Source organism: Uranotaenia lowii, chromosome 3 (genome assembly GCF_029784155.1).
Source record: "Uranotaenia lowii strain MFRU-FL chromosome 3, ASM2978415v1, whole genome shotgun sequence".
Lineage (NCBI taxonomy): Eukaryota > Metazoa > Arthropoda > Insecta > Diptera > Culicidae > Uranotaenia > Uranotaenia lowii.
In genome coordinates this window covers 759,364-772,091 of record NC_073693.1, presented here as the reverse complement: position 1 = coordinate 772,091, position 12,728 = coordinate 759,364, and the positions used below count along the sequence as shown (strand labels likewise).

General features: G+C 34.4%; 2 protein-coding genes across 5 annotated transcripts in view; one reads left to right on the top strand and one right to left on the bottom strand.

The window, feature by feature from the left end:
• Positions 1-12,728, top strand: part of LOC129755587 (epsin-1) — a 253,461-nt gene that overhangs the window by 103,494 nt on the left and 137,239 nt on the right. For 2 of the 4 annotated variants that reach the window (XM_055752159.1, XM_055752156.1), the window contains one exon: positions 8,097-8,108. The exons of the other annotated variants lie outside the window; for them this stretch is intronic. The gene's annotated coding sequence lies outside the window, so the exon portion shown is untranslated. Of the gene's footprint in view, positions 1-8,096; positions 8,109-12,728 lie in introns of those variants that run through there. 4 annotated transcript variants of the gene reach the window in all.
• The window catches only part of LOC129755590 (rho GTPase-activating protein 68F), a 38,066-nt gene that overhangs the window by 14,562 nt on the left and 10,776 nt on the right, over positions 1-12,728 (bottom strand). The window lies entirely within an intron of this gene.

Here is a 12,728-nt window from a genome sequence, read left to right as displayed (position 1 = left end):
ACAACATCAGAAAGTATGTAGGGTAGGTGCACCAACCTCCGTCGTAACCCTCTGATTCGTCTTAATTCATGAATGCATGTTTAAGAGCCGAAAAATCCCTTTCCACTTTAATTAGCTACTTCACATGATAAACTTACGCCTGTGAATTTATTTTCTATCACCAATTTGTCACTTTTGAAACTATTTTTTGAGATATTTGATTTTGAAATCGCGAGGTGAAATGAATTATTGGCGCAGTCCGCCATATTTAAAGAAGAACTTAATGATCCCTCCAACATGTTTCTTTGCTTTTACGCTTCCTATGAATGCCTGTAAAGATCAAAATCATAAAGTCCAACAGAAAAATGTTGAAATAAAATTAGAAAAATGATCTTAAACTAATTTGGTTTATGTAAGTTTGTCAATTTTCGTTTAAAATCGAATCGCTCGGATCCCATAATTCGTCATAATTTTGCGACAAGCATAGGAAACCGTTTTGCAATAATTGGAATTAGACCGGTTTATTTTTACTGTTTTTTGCTGACCACAGTCGGACTCATAAAGAATGAACATAATTGATTTCCAAGTAATTTTGTTTATTTGACCTCATTCAAGCTGGGAACTAAATTCACTGGGATATAAGTGCAAAAAGTCTATTTATATTATTAAATTACTTGAATGTATTCAGCATTGCTTATAATGCATGGTTTCAAATGAACAAAGAACTGATGGCTTATTTAGCTAAGTGGTTGGTGTTTTACAAATTATTTACTACCAGTACCGTGCATAATTTAATAGACATTATGGTGCACGCAAGAATATCTCATAATTTACACATATCTAACGTTCAACTCTAATGACATTGTTTCTTTGAAATTTTATATTTTAAGATTTGATTTTTTTGGTTTTATGAACTGCTAACGTTAAACATTTTCTTAAGTATTCGAAACATAAGACACATCCAATCCATAAAACTAAGACTTTTTGAACTTCTTTCATTCAAACTGCAATACCTCACATACGACCAAACGCTTTGCTCTACAGAATGGTCACTGAGAGATCCTTGAAAACTAAAACTTCTCCAGTTTTCAGAGATTTTTTAAATTGGAATCAATAACTACTCGAGGAAAACATTTGAATTCCTGCACAGAAAACCTCGATTTCTACTGAATTGTAACGATGCATGGAAAAACAATGCAATTAATTTCCGTTCAAAGTCAAAATGACAAGAAAATTTGGATGAATGGATCATTGAAATTTTGAAATTAGAATTCATGAGTCCCTGGTTTGGATCTCAATATAAGTTGAGATAAAAAAACGGTAGATATGTTTTTTTGTGCATAAAGTCGTTCAAAATCCAACAAAATCGAACCTGCTAATATTCTGATTCTGATTCCTACCATATAAGTTTTGAAACTTGATTCATGTTTGCTTCATTTTTATATATTCTCAGTGCATTTGCAACAAAAGATGTTTTGTCGTTTTTTACATATTACAGTTTGAATGAAAATTGACGAAAAGTTTAATTTTAGTTGAATACCTTTACGTCATTTCCCAAAAAATTGAACCCAAAAACTTGCATTTAACTGATTTCTCATTTGCAACTTTGTCAACAACAAAATGTTAGAATAACGAAGCATCAATTTTCGAAAAAAAAACATATTTGCAAAAACTTTTATCGCTCGTAAAAAACACGAATAGATGAGCTGAACCAGTCTAGTGCGCATCACACGCATCAACGTGGCGTTGCTTTGTTTCGATATCCTTCGCCAGGGTTCCCACATGGATAAGAATACAAATGTTGACACAACGCAAGAGTGATTCTGTCTCTCCTCAAATGTCTTACTATTCAGTCTCATTACGTAGAAAAAAACATATAGTACCTACTATTAAAAATGTTAATGTTCTTCAAATACGTACAGTTTCTGTGTAAATTTGTGCATTGTAATTTGTGGAAAATGTCTGTATGAATGTTATAAAATCTTATTTTACAGACAAATCCTGGATCATGGCAGCCCAGTCCGTTGGAGAGTGTGTTGGTACAAAATACATTTGCAGGGTGGATTCAATTTGGTCTAATATTATGCTGCCTGCAATTGCCTTAGCCAAGCAATGGTATTATATAGCTACAATAACGCTACCTTGAGATTTCTTGGCAAGACCATTTTATTGCAACTTAGATCTCATTCGAACTTTGCAGTTACCCTGCGCGGTTGATCCGTGCGAAGTAAATAATAGCATTTGCATCAACCGCAACCGCAAAATTTCAAATCTATCCTTCGTTATCTTATTTTGATCGCCGCTGGGATATATTCTTATCTAAGTTTATGGCATTTCGGCAAATTGAAATTCTAATTAGAGAGCAATTAAGACAGAAATGAAAATTGATAGGTGGAAAGGTCAAAGCTAGAGCGCTTTGGGTAGAAGAAACGAATAGATGGTGAAAAATGTGAGCAGGGCATTGTGTTATCGACACAATGCCCGGTCGGACGCAACCTCATGTGTTCGACCCATCTGAGCTGGTTGTGGGTAGCAATGTGGCTTCTTCGTCACTTGCTACAAACAACCAGCTGTTGCTGGGTAAAGAATCACACAAGCAGTAAAGCTGTCGATAACACAATGCCCTGCTCACATTTTTCACCATCTATTCGTTTCTTCTACCCAAAGCGCTCTAGCTTTGACCTTTCCACCTATCAATTTTCATTTCTGTCTTAATTGCTCTCTAATTAGAATTTCAATTTGCCGAAATGCCATAAACTTAGATAAGAAGAAATCTATCCTTCATGAGGGAGGAAAAGTTTGAGACAATTTCGGTAGCATTCAATAGAAGGTATAATATTTTGCTGCATGCAGATGCATTAGCCAAGCAATGGTAGACCTTTTTTACAATAAAGCCTTCCTAGTTTCATGGCTTATTGCGACTGGTTACTTGAGAGATAATTTGCTATAATGCTGCTCGGTTGATCCATTTGAAGTAAGCTAATGCCAATTGCATGAACCGCAACCGCAATGTTTTTAATTTATTCCTGAAGAGGGTGGAATAAATTGAGACAACTTCGGTCTCCTTGTACGACGGAAGTAAGGACCCGGTTCGACAATGAGGGAACTTGAATGTGGAAAATAAATCATTAATTGTCTCAAAAGTACGTAATGGATTGATCTATTTCCTGCATAATTTCATAAAACAATATTAAAAATATAGTTCAATGAATGAATGACAGTTTTAAACCAACATGGAAGGCAATTCTATTGAACTAATGTAAAAAGCTGCCTTAAGCCGTTGTCTTAGGGTCCTCTACCCTAGTTTGAATTGAATCAATCATACAACTCTTCAATACTATCAATTTGCTCTTTAAATTTGTTTTACCTAGTCCTTGAAAAATAATGTAAAAGAAGGAACAAACTAAATTTTTAAACTAAAAAGTGCCAAGGATATCTGGTTTTTATTACTTAAAAATCGTAACCTATTCAACGGAAAAAACAGAGAGCCAAAAACTTGGATTCGTCGAACTGTTGTATTGTATTCGGTTTGATCTCATAGTCTTTATCTTTCACAACCGCCATTTCTCGGTATCTTTCGGGATCACTCGTTTTCCGATAAATTTCACTAATTTTCCCTCATTCAGTTTCACGTAAACATGGGAATTATCCATTCCATGAGAGAAGAGTTCGGAGTACGTTACTCAGTTTATCCATCAAATGCTAACAGTTAAAAATAAACGGTAACTCCAAATCGAAAATCATGCATATAGCGAAGATTTTATTTTTTTCTAACCTACATAAATATAAGTATAAGGACAATTCGTAATCAAATTTCGCCAAATGCTTTCAGCTGCCAAAGGTCGATTTCCGACGAAACGTGAATCGACCTTTTTCTACCCAGCTGTTACGACTTAAGCGAAGAACGACCCCATTAGCAGCTTATCGGGGCGGTGCGAGCGATTGGACAATCCGATCGCGATCAGCGGTTAATTGTACAAGGTCGGTCAACGCAAACGTTCTTGTGAATCTTACGTTTTTCCACGAAACTTTCTACAGCATCGCCGCCATCCTCTGTCGGTTGGTTTGTTCGGCATCAATGCTGCCATATCGCTGGTTGCTGGTTTTCCGTGAAGGATGCGAGATTTCCCAGGGTAGGTACCGTCGTCGTACCTCCCAACTCGTCCCACCGACAAGACAAGTGCGGCGTTAAATTTCACAGCCAATAAGTAACCCGCACGGAACTGATGGACGGACTCGGACTCGGACGCCTGCCTAGTGACGTGATTCGCGGGAAAAGGCAAACTTCCGTTGAAAAAGTAAACACCCTGGCCCATTGGCACACTCTTTAACAGTGTGTTTACTTTGTACGGATTTTTTCTGTTAGGGTGGTTCATCTTAACCAGTTTAAGTATTAATTTAACTGACCCTAGCAAAGTACGTACTACGTAGGTACACGTGTGACTGATTCATTACCTACTTCCCTCATGTGTTATTATCCTGCTTTGCTCATGTGCTAATTACATAGAATGAACCCCGAAGGCATTCTAGTAATTCGGAAACAAGTATGGAAAGTAGAAAAAATTGTGTACAAATTCTATCGTTCTTGAAAGTCTTTGAATTAGAAATGAACTGCTTATTGCAGAACAAAGTTTATCTTATTTCGAATACAAGCGTTTGCATAAATGGTTGATTGGTAGAAGCTGTATTCGTTGAGCATGGTCATATAAATGATGCTTTATATGATTAACTCGATCGTTTAAGTATAACCAACACAACATTTAAAGTTTTGCCTATCCTAGCTCTAGTAACGTAGCTATCACCGAAACTAAGTGCCCGGATACTAAATGATCATAGCTTTATACTGACGTTCATCCTCATTGCTTTATGATGCGCCTTATTCTGTATCAATGGAGAAATTTCCTCAGCTTAACACTTTTTGCCTTCGAAGATACGAGTTACGGTCTTCAGAGAGCAAAATTATGTGAATGTTAGGATTTACACGTAACACGTAACGGAACTTTAATATTATATAAATACGTGGATGAATTTTCAACCAAAACGAAGCTTTGGATAAACCCCCCCTCAGACGCCAGGCCCTAAGAAATCAAAAAATGGCCCCCAAATCGACTCAGTCTATTTAAAGTACCTTTTGTTAGAGCTCTAAAACTTCCATGGATCGTAAGATTCAGCCATCACTGAAATCTTTTACTTGAAAAGAAAAGCATTCAATTTCAATTTTAAGTAAGCCGGAAAACTCCATCATTCAACCAAAAGCAAGAACCCACCCTAACATAACCGGCCGTTACTAGGTAGATATACACAATCATTTCGCATGTCTGGTAAATTTCCCAGAGTTCACTTTTTTACGTTTTTCCAAGAGCTGTTTGGCAGTCAGGCAGGAGTGTAAGAAAAGTAATTAACAGGCCACTCGACCGGTGCTGATTTGTGTTGTAGAACATGGCTTGCGTAATTGATTTAAAATAAACGCACGCGTCGCCGCAGCACACAGAACAGGGCGGGTGGATTTTCCTAACCCGCCAGCAGCAGTTATTTTCCGCTAAATAATGATGAATTTTCACTCTCAACCAGCGATGGGATGGGAATAGAGGATTCCCTTGCTGACGTATTTAGCTGTTGTAATCTTTGAGTTGAGTATTTCTCGAATCTTTTGGAGAATCTCAAGTACGTTAGAAGTTTGATTTTTCATCAGGATTTTTTTTAATTCACATCTTACATGTTTGAATCTAGAAACCTAATTCCCGAAAAAAGATTGATACAGAAAGTTATTATTTTATTTTTTGCTAAGCGGGTACCACGAATAATGTATATGAAAAGACGATGAAAGACCGTATTACACGAGCCAGAAGTTTTGGCGCTCGTCGCGGGAAAACCGGGGATTGTGTGTCATTTTTTTAACGAGAATCGTGTGCCCTCGTGTCACCATTCTGTTCGGTCCACGATTTCATATTTGTCTCAAAAGATTTAAAAAAGTTCGAATGTTAAAACACTGAGAGCCATGAAAAAATGTTGAACAGTTTTGTATTAATTTAAACTATAATAAAAAGTTTCGAGTACTCTTGGATTGGAAATATTGAAAAAAAAAAAAACTGTATAATAAAAGACCTACAATAAGAAATTCAAAAACTAATCGCATTTCCACAAGATAGACGGTCACTTTTGTGATTATCGGCGATGGTTGAATAGAAGTGTGCTTAATTTTTTTTTCTTCGGTTTAATTTTTTCAAAGGTCTCACGAATGACGTAGTTTCTGCCCCCGCATTATAAACAGAACGACTTTCCCACTAACAAATTATGATGATAGGTTTATGCTTTTTGATCTAGAGATCGTGATTTTTTTCTTCATTCTCTCTCTATCCGTCCAAGTGGGTCTGTGTCATTGATGTTAGAGGATGTGATTTTTATGATGCTGTGCAGATTCACCATTTGTATATTTAGGTTCTACTAGGAAAAGTGTTTGTCAATTGTTGAGGGCCATAATGTTTATTTTTATGAATAGTGCACTCATAAATATTACTTAGGAAATTCTAGAGCAAGTTTAACATTTTCAAGGTACCTTAGGATCTAATGTTTTATTCCAAACATATCCAAGATATCTTCAGAATAGTAGTTAAAACAACGACGATCTTTAACCTTAAACATACCATACTTTCTATTATATTTCTTTATTCTGTGCTAAATATTTTTGAAAATAAATTCCAAGCAGTCTAGTTTTCAAATTCGAAATCAAAATTTGCGAAACACCAACAAATGAACGCGAATTCTAAGTTTTGAATATAACCATAATCTAAATCATTGCACCGAAACAGAAAACATAAAATACAAAACCAGATTTTAAAAGAAATGAAATCCGAATTCTTACACAAATTTTTGATCAGGTCAGAAATTTTTTATTATTAATTTATCATTGACTACCTAGTTATTATTCATCTTCATTTACATTCTTTTCCTTCATTTTCAATGGAAGAGTTGATTGAAACATTCCTCACCTTATTCGATTGTCGTTTAATTCACAAAGCAAAATTTACACTTAAAAGCTCAACGTTTTTTTTTACTTTTTTTAAGGTTTTTTTTTCAAATTAATTTCAAAGCTCAGAAATTGAAGTAAATAAAAAAAATCATAATTTTTTGCATGTGATGAATTTAGGTATACAACCACAAAGCAGTGGAAAAGGGAGATCGAAGTAGTCATCGGTGTTTTGAAGTGGCTCTGCAAAATGAAATTAATTTGCTAACTTTGAAGTAATTATAAAATTATGAAGATAAAAAACATGGCTTCGGATTAGGCAGAACATGTTGGCAGCACGATAAAGGCTGGAAATTAAGCGAGAAGAGTGTCTTGATTAATTTGAGGATGTCAGCAGTTCCATCTGCAACTGCAAGAACAGCTGTCAATATGACACTATTGGAGGTTTGGCGGCTTGTAATTTTATTCGAGTGCATCCAAATAAAAGGTTCGTCAATGAATTCTTGCTATCTTTAATTTTGCATCATTACTTTTTAGTGGACGCACCCCGAAAGCCCAGGAAAAAAAATTCCCAAATCAGACCTTGAGTATCAATTTGACACTGCTCGCTTAAAAACGCTACATCTTCTTGTCTCTGAACCAATTAAAATATTATTCATAGTTTTGGAAGCCTCGTAATGTAACTCAAATATGTTTCTCAGACACTATTCACCTACAACACTTCAGTTTTCCGTTATTCAAAGTTTAAGAGAAAAAATCCGAAAAAACATGCTTCGGAAAAAATGTAGAACAGCTACGGAATGCTAAAAAAATTTAACTTAGTTTGCAAGAAAGCTTAAGTTAGAAGATGCACAGTGAACAGACGTACAAGCTAGCCTACGAAACTTGTGTAAAATTTCCAACGACCGTTTTTAACCGATTTTTGTTTTTTGGCTGGGCCACCAGATTTCTCCAAACACACCGAAAAGAACTGTCAAAACCAAACTGACAAAAAAAAAAACAAAACTTTGGTTAGTTTTGAACAGGTCGTATAAACTGTTTGGCATGTTTCAAGAAAATTGCTGTAGAAGTTTCGTGACACTTTCTTCATGTTATATAATGGAAAAATATCTTAAAAGTTAATCGCTATTTTCTTCAAGCAAGTAGTGCTAAATTTTGAACAATGGTATGCAAAAGCGAAACTTGAAAGTAACCGCTTTGTGATGCCTAGAATCAGTTCTGATGGGTAAGATTGAATGTCAAGAATGTTCCTAATTGATATAGTCGATTTGTCCTCTGACGATAACCGTCCAAGAAGTGCAAAATCTTATTCCAAAACTGTTAGTTATTCTGACTACCTAAGTAGTGCAAAAATAAAGGAAGTGAAATACTGTCCAGCCAAAGGTAACGCTTATTGCATTTATCTTGCAATAAATTGAACCCTTAGGCTATTTTAGAACGGCAATAGTTTAATTATGAATGAGTTCATATACGATTACGCCTTTTCGAAAACGGGGCACTTGAAAATTTGATTGGTAGCTTTTGAACGGCGCAATAGATGGCACTGTTGCAAGTCAATTTTCAACGTATTTTTTGGATGTCAGCATTTGAAACTTTACACACTTTTTTAAGATTTTTTGTTCGAGCTTGTACGTCTGTTCTCTGTGGAAGATGTACGTTGCCACAAGGATATATTTTTTTGAATGTTCTAAGATCATGACCACAAAAAATATAAAAAAAAGTGGTGCAAGAACCGTACTTTTCAATCAATGAACCGTCAAAATTGTTTACGTCGTACCAGATAAAATTGGCACATTTCTGCATTTTTAGATTTTTAAAATACGAAAAACAAAACTTTTGACAAATTACGTCAGCTTTTCAATCATCTTTTAAAAATTATTCTGGTGTGACCTAAACAATTTTGACGAATCATTGATTGAAAAGTACGGTTGTTTTAACACCAATTTTTTTTACATTTAATTTCAGCTTTCTTGGAAGTCTGAGAAACATATTTGAGTTACGAGGTTATTGATACTATAAACTTTGTAAAAATCGGTTCAGAAACAAGAGAGATATAGCAGTTTTAAGCTAGTGAACCTGTATATAAGGTAACCTGTACATCTGAAAGACAAAATTCCAATCGAGCAAAAGAACTGTCAAAATCGATTCCAATCGATCCGAGCATTTTTTCGCAGAGCTTTTACCTTTCTTATTGAAAACTCAACCATGGAAGGTATTGTGATTGTTGTTATAGTTCAAGCAGATAATTTTTTAGTTGGTCATATGAATTTATGATTAGGTGCAATTTTTGTCAATGCTTTGATGAATCGTGTTTCTAGTTAGAAAACTAACTGATTACACTAGTTTACAGCATTTTTGAACTCAGTAAACTGAATTATTATTATTATAATTTATTAGAGACCTTTTAACCACCCGGGTCATTCGGGTCTGTCAGTCAGTAAACTGAAGGTCTTTTCTAATGTGAAATCGGGCGCTAAATCCGAAAATGAAATTCAAAAAAATCTTAGTAGAACCGTTTTTGAGTTATGCTCCAAATATGAAATTTCGGAAAAATTAAAAAAGTTCTTGTACTTAGATTAAAATATCTCGGACGGCATAACAGTAATTTGAAATCGCTCTTTTGCATATTGAAAATGAATGAATTTTCTATTGATCATCTGAACACTGATTTTGCGTTTGACCAACAGTATTGTTGATTTTAGTGACTTTATGAGAAAAAAAATTATAAAAAACGCATTTTTTTAGAGAAAATTTTGTTTCAAGGAAAGTTTTAGACTCGATGGTAGTATTAAAAAATCTGATTTTCTTTTGCGCTCGAATGTCAATTCAAAACAAAGATTTCAAGTGGTTATTTACCAAAATCGGTTGAAAATTGAAGAATTTATGGCTACTTTACCATAACTGTAATTTTTGCAGTTTTTAATAATTTAACGAACCGCAGTACACTTATAATAGTATAGGAAGAATAACACATGGTAAATCTCACTCGCTCTAAGTCAAAATTAATCATTAGCTTACCAGAAGGTCACATGCCAAGTTTCAGGAAGATCTGACCATAGGGAGGGGTTGTTTGAGTCTCAAACGTGAATAAAATATTGAGGTTTTTTGACCGGAAGGTACGAAAAATACTGGTTTTTCATCAATAATTTCTTTCATCACTAGTTGATTGTTTTTTATGGATGATATTCTTAAAGCCTAAGTTGAGATAAATATTTCACCCGAAGACTGTAACTCGATTGGATCTAAAACTTACGTTGAAACAAAAATTTTTCTAAAAAAATGCGTTTTTTATAATTTTTTTTCTCATAAAGTCACTAATATCAACAATACTGTTGGTCAAACGCAAAATCAGAGTTCAGATGATCAATAGAAAATTCATTCACCTTCAATATGCAAAAGAGCGATTTCAAATTACTGTTATGCCGTCCGAGATATTTTAATCTAAGTACAAGAACTTTTTTAATTTTTCCGAAATTTCATATTTGGAGCATAACTCAAAAACGGTTCTACTGAGATTTTTTTGAATTTCATTTTTGGATTTAGCGCCCGATTTTACATTAAAAATGTTGGTCAGTTTATCAAGTTCACGATTTTTTTTAAATTTTGTAAACTAGTGTTATTAACGAAATTCAAGTCATTCATACCGTTTATCGCGATCCTTCGGGCATCGAGTTCAATGTTGTTTTGTTGGATTGAAGGAGCGTTCACTTTAGAGCTTGAACATTAAGCCAGAAAACATTGCTGGGAATTTTTTTGTCCAATATTTCGGCGATGTTGCCACATATTTTATTTTAAGAGGGATCAGATGTCGCTTCTCTTATATGAAGGTTCACTATTTTAAGCGAGGAGTGTCCGATTGACATTCAAGATCTTATCAGGGAGTTTTTTCCGGGGCTTTCAGGGTGCGTCCATAAAAAAGTTATGATGCAAAATTAAAGATTTCAAAAATTCATTGAGGGTCCCGAAGAATTTTTTTTTTATTTTGATGCACCCGAATAAAGTTGAAAGCCGCCAAACTTTCAATAGTGTCATATTGACACTCAAGAGTGGATAACCCTAATTCTTGTGTATATTGGACAAAACTTTTTTTTCCCAAAAATATGACGTCTTTTCTGTGTTGGCATCATTGAACTACTATTTCACTGAAAAAACATCACTTAATTTAGTTAACGATAGTCAGATTTTTTTTTTGTTTCCGGTCAAATTATTAAATTCGACGCCTGTTAGCGAACAAGCATTACTGTGCGCCTTGTGCATAAAGGGTTTTTTGTTTACTAGATAGTGCATACATATTTGATCTACATTGGCTTGAAATATTGAAATATTTTACTAAATTCATCCTCTCAAGGTCCAAAATATAGTTTTGACAACTGCTTACAAGGACAATACTAAAAAAACTATTTCCGTCTTATGAGATAGTTTTTCCTTATACCAGGTACGAGTGGGTCGATAATAGGAACCGTTAAACTTAATTTGAGGATGTTAGTTATTTTGAAAAGCCCTACATTTTTTTGCATTCCACTAACTTTTTTTATTGAAAGTAGAACAGTTTTGAGATGTTCCAATACAAGAAAGTGAATAAAAATGTGACATCGGTTTTTAATTACACATGTTTGAAGTTGATGGTGACTTGATGGTAGTCATCATCTTATGATGTAATGTTTCTCACATCTTCAGCCAGTTTTGAAAAATTGTTGGTCCTCATAGTAGGAGCAATTGATGTCCAAAGTTTACAATTTTTCGTTGGCTAATAAAACTTTACATTATATGACGGATGATAGGGTTACCTGATCCCGCAACAATGAGATTATTTACCTAAAAAGTCAGAAGAAACTATATAACTCCGGTTTTCTGAGCTCCCAGCCATGAGGTTGATACAAGATCCATTTAATTATCGAGCTTTGCTCCCGGAGGGTTTGCAAACAGAAGGAAAAGAATGTACATATTTCGTATTATCTGAAGAGGCCTCTATTACCTCGAATAAACCCGCTCTACTGTAATTGGAAACCAAGATATTTCCATTCAATCAAATTTTGTCAATTTGTTGAGGTTATGCAAAAGTTGGGTTATTCGAAGAGATATCAGTATTTAGATGATGACAAACCACAAAAAAAAACATAATAAAACAACCCGTTTCAAAAAGAGCTTTTTTAATTGACGCGTACATTTACTTTAAGCCATAACGCTGGTAAAGAGTCAAAAATAAAACCTTAAAAGAAAATATTTGAGACTTGTGCGCATTTAAGCGTATTACCTTAATTGTGTACAAATTGGTTACTGTTTGCATACTCAAAGGCGCATCACGCTGACTATATTACGAATAAAAATGCATGTTAATGAAAGCAAGATGTTATAGTAATTTGTTGTAAGTCGTATTCCTTTCGCAGTTTTAGCATAAGATGTGAAACAACCTCATAAAATAGAAGAAGTACGTAGGTTTTTCAGATCAAATGTCTTTCAACTAAAAAAAGAGAACATTTGGTAAAATTTCACAAAAAGAAAAAGAGTAAGGTACATCGGGGTAAGTGGGGACGTTGGCTATTAAAACAATACTGTCAACTATTTTTCCAAACTTTTAATGCAAAATGTTAAATTTACTTGTAATCTATCCAATAACTGTGAAAGAATACGGTTCCGACAATAACGGATGTTTACGGTGACTTTTCGTTAATTTTCTATTTTTAACTACGATGTGGAGTTGATGTGCATGTTTTTCAATCGCAAATTTCTCGTAAACTAGCTGGCAATCCTTACATTAGAAACAACCAGTTAGGAAAAGAAA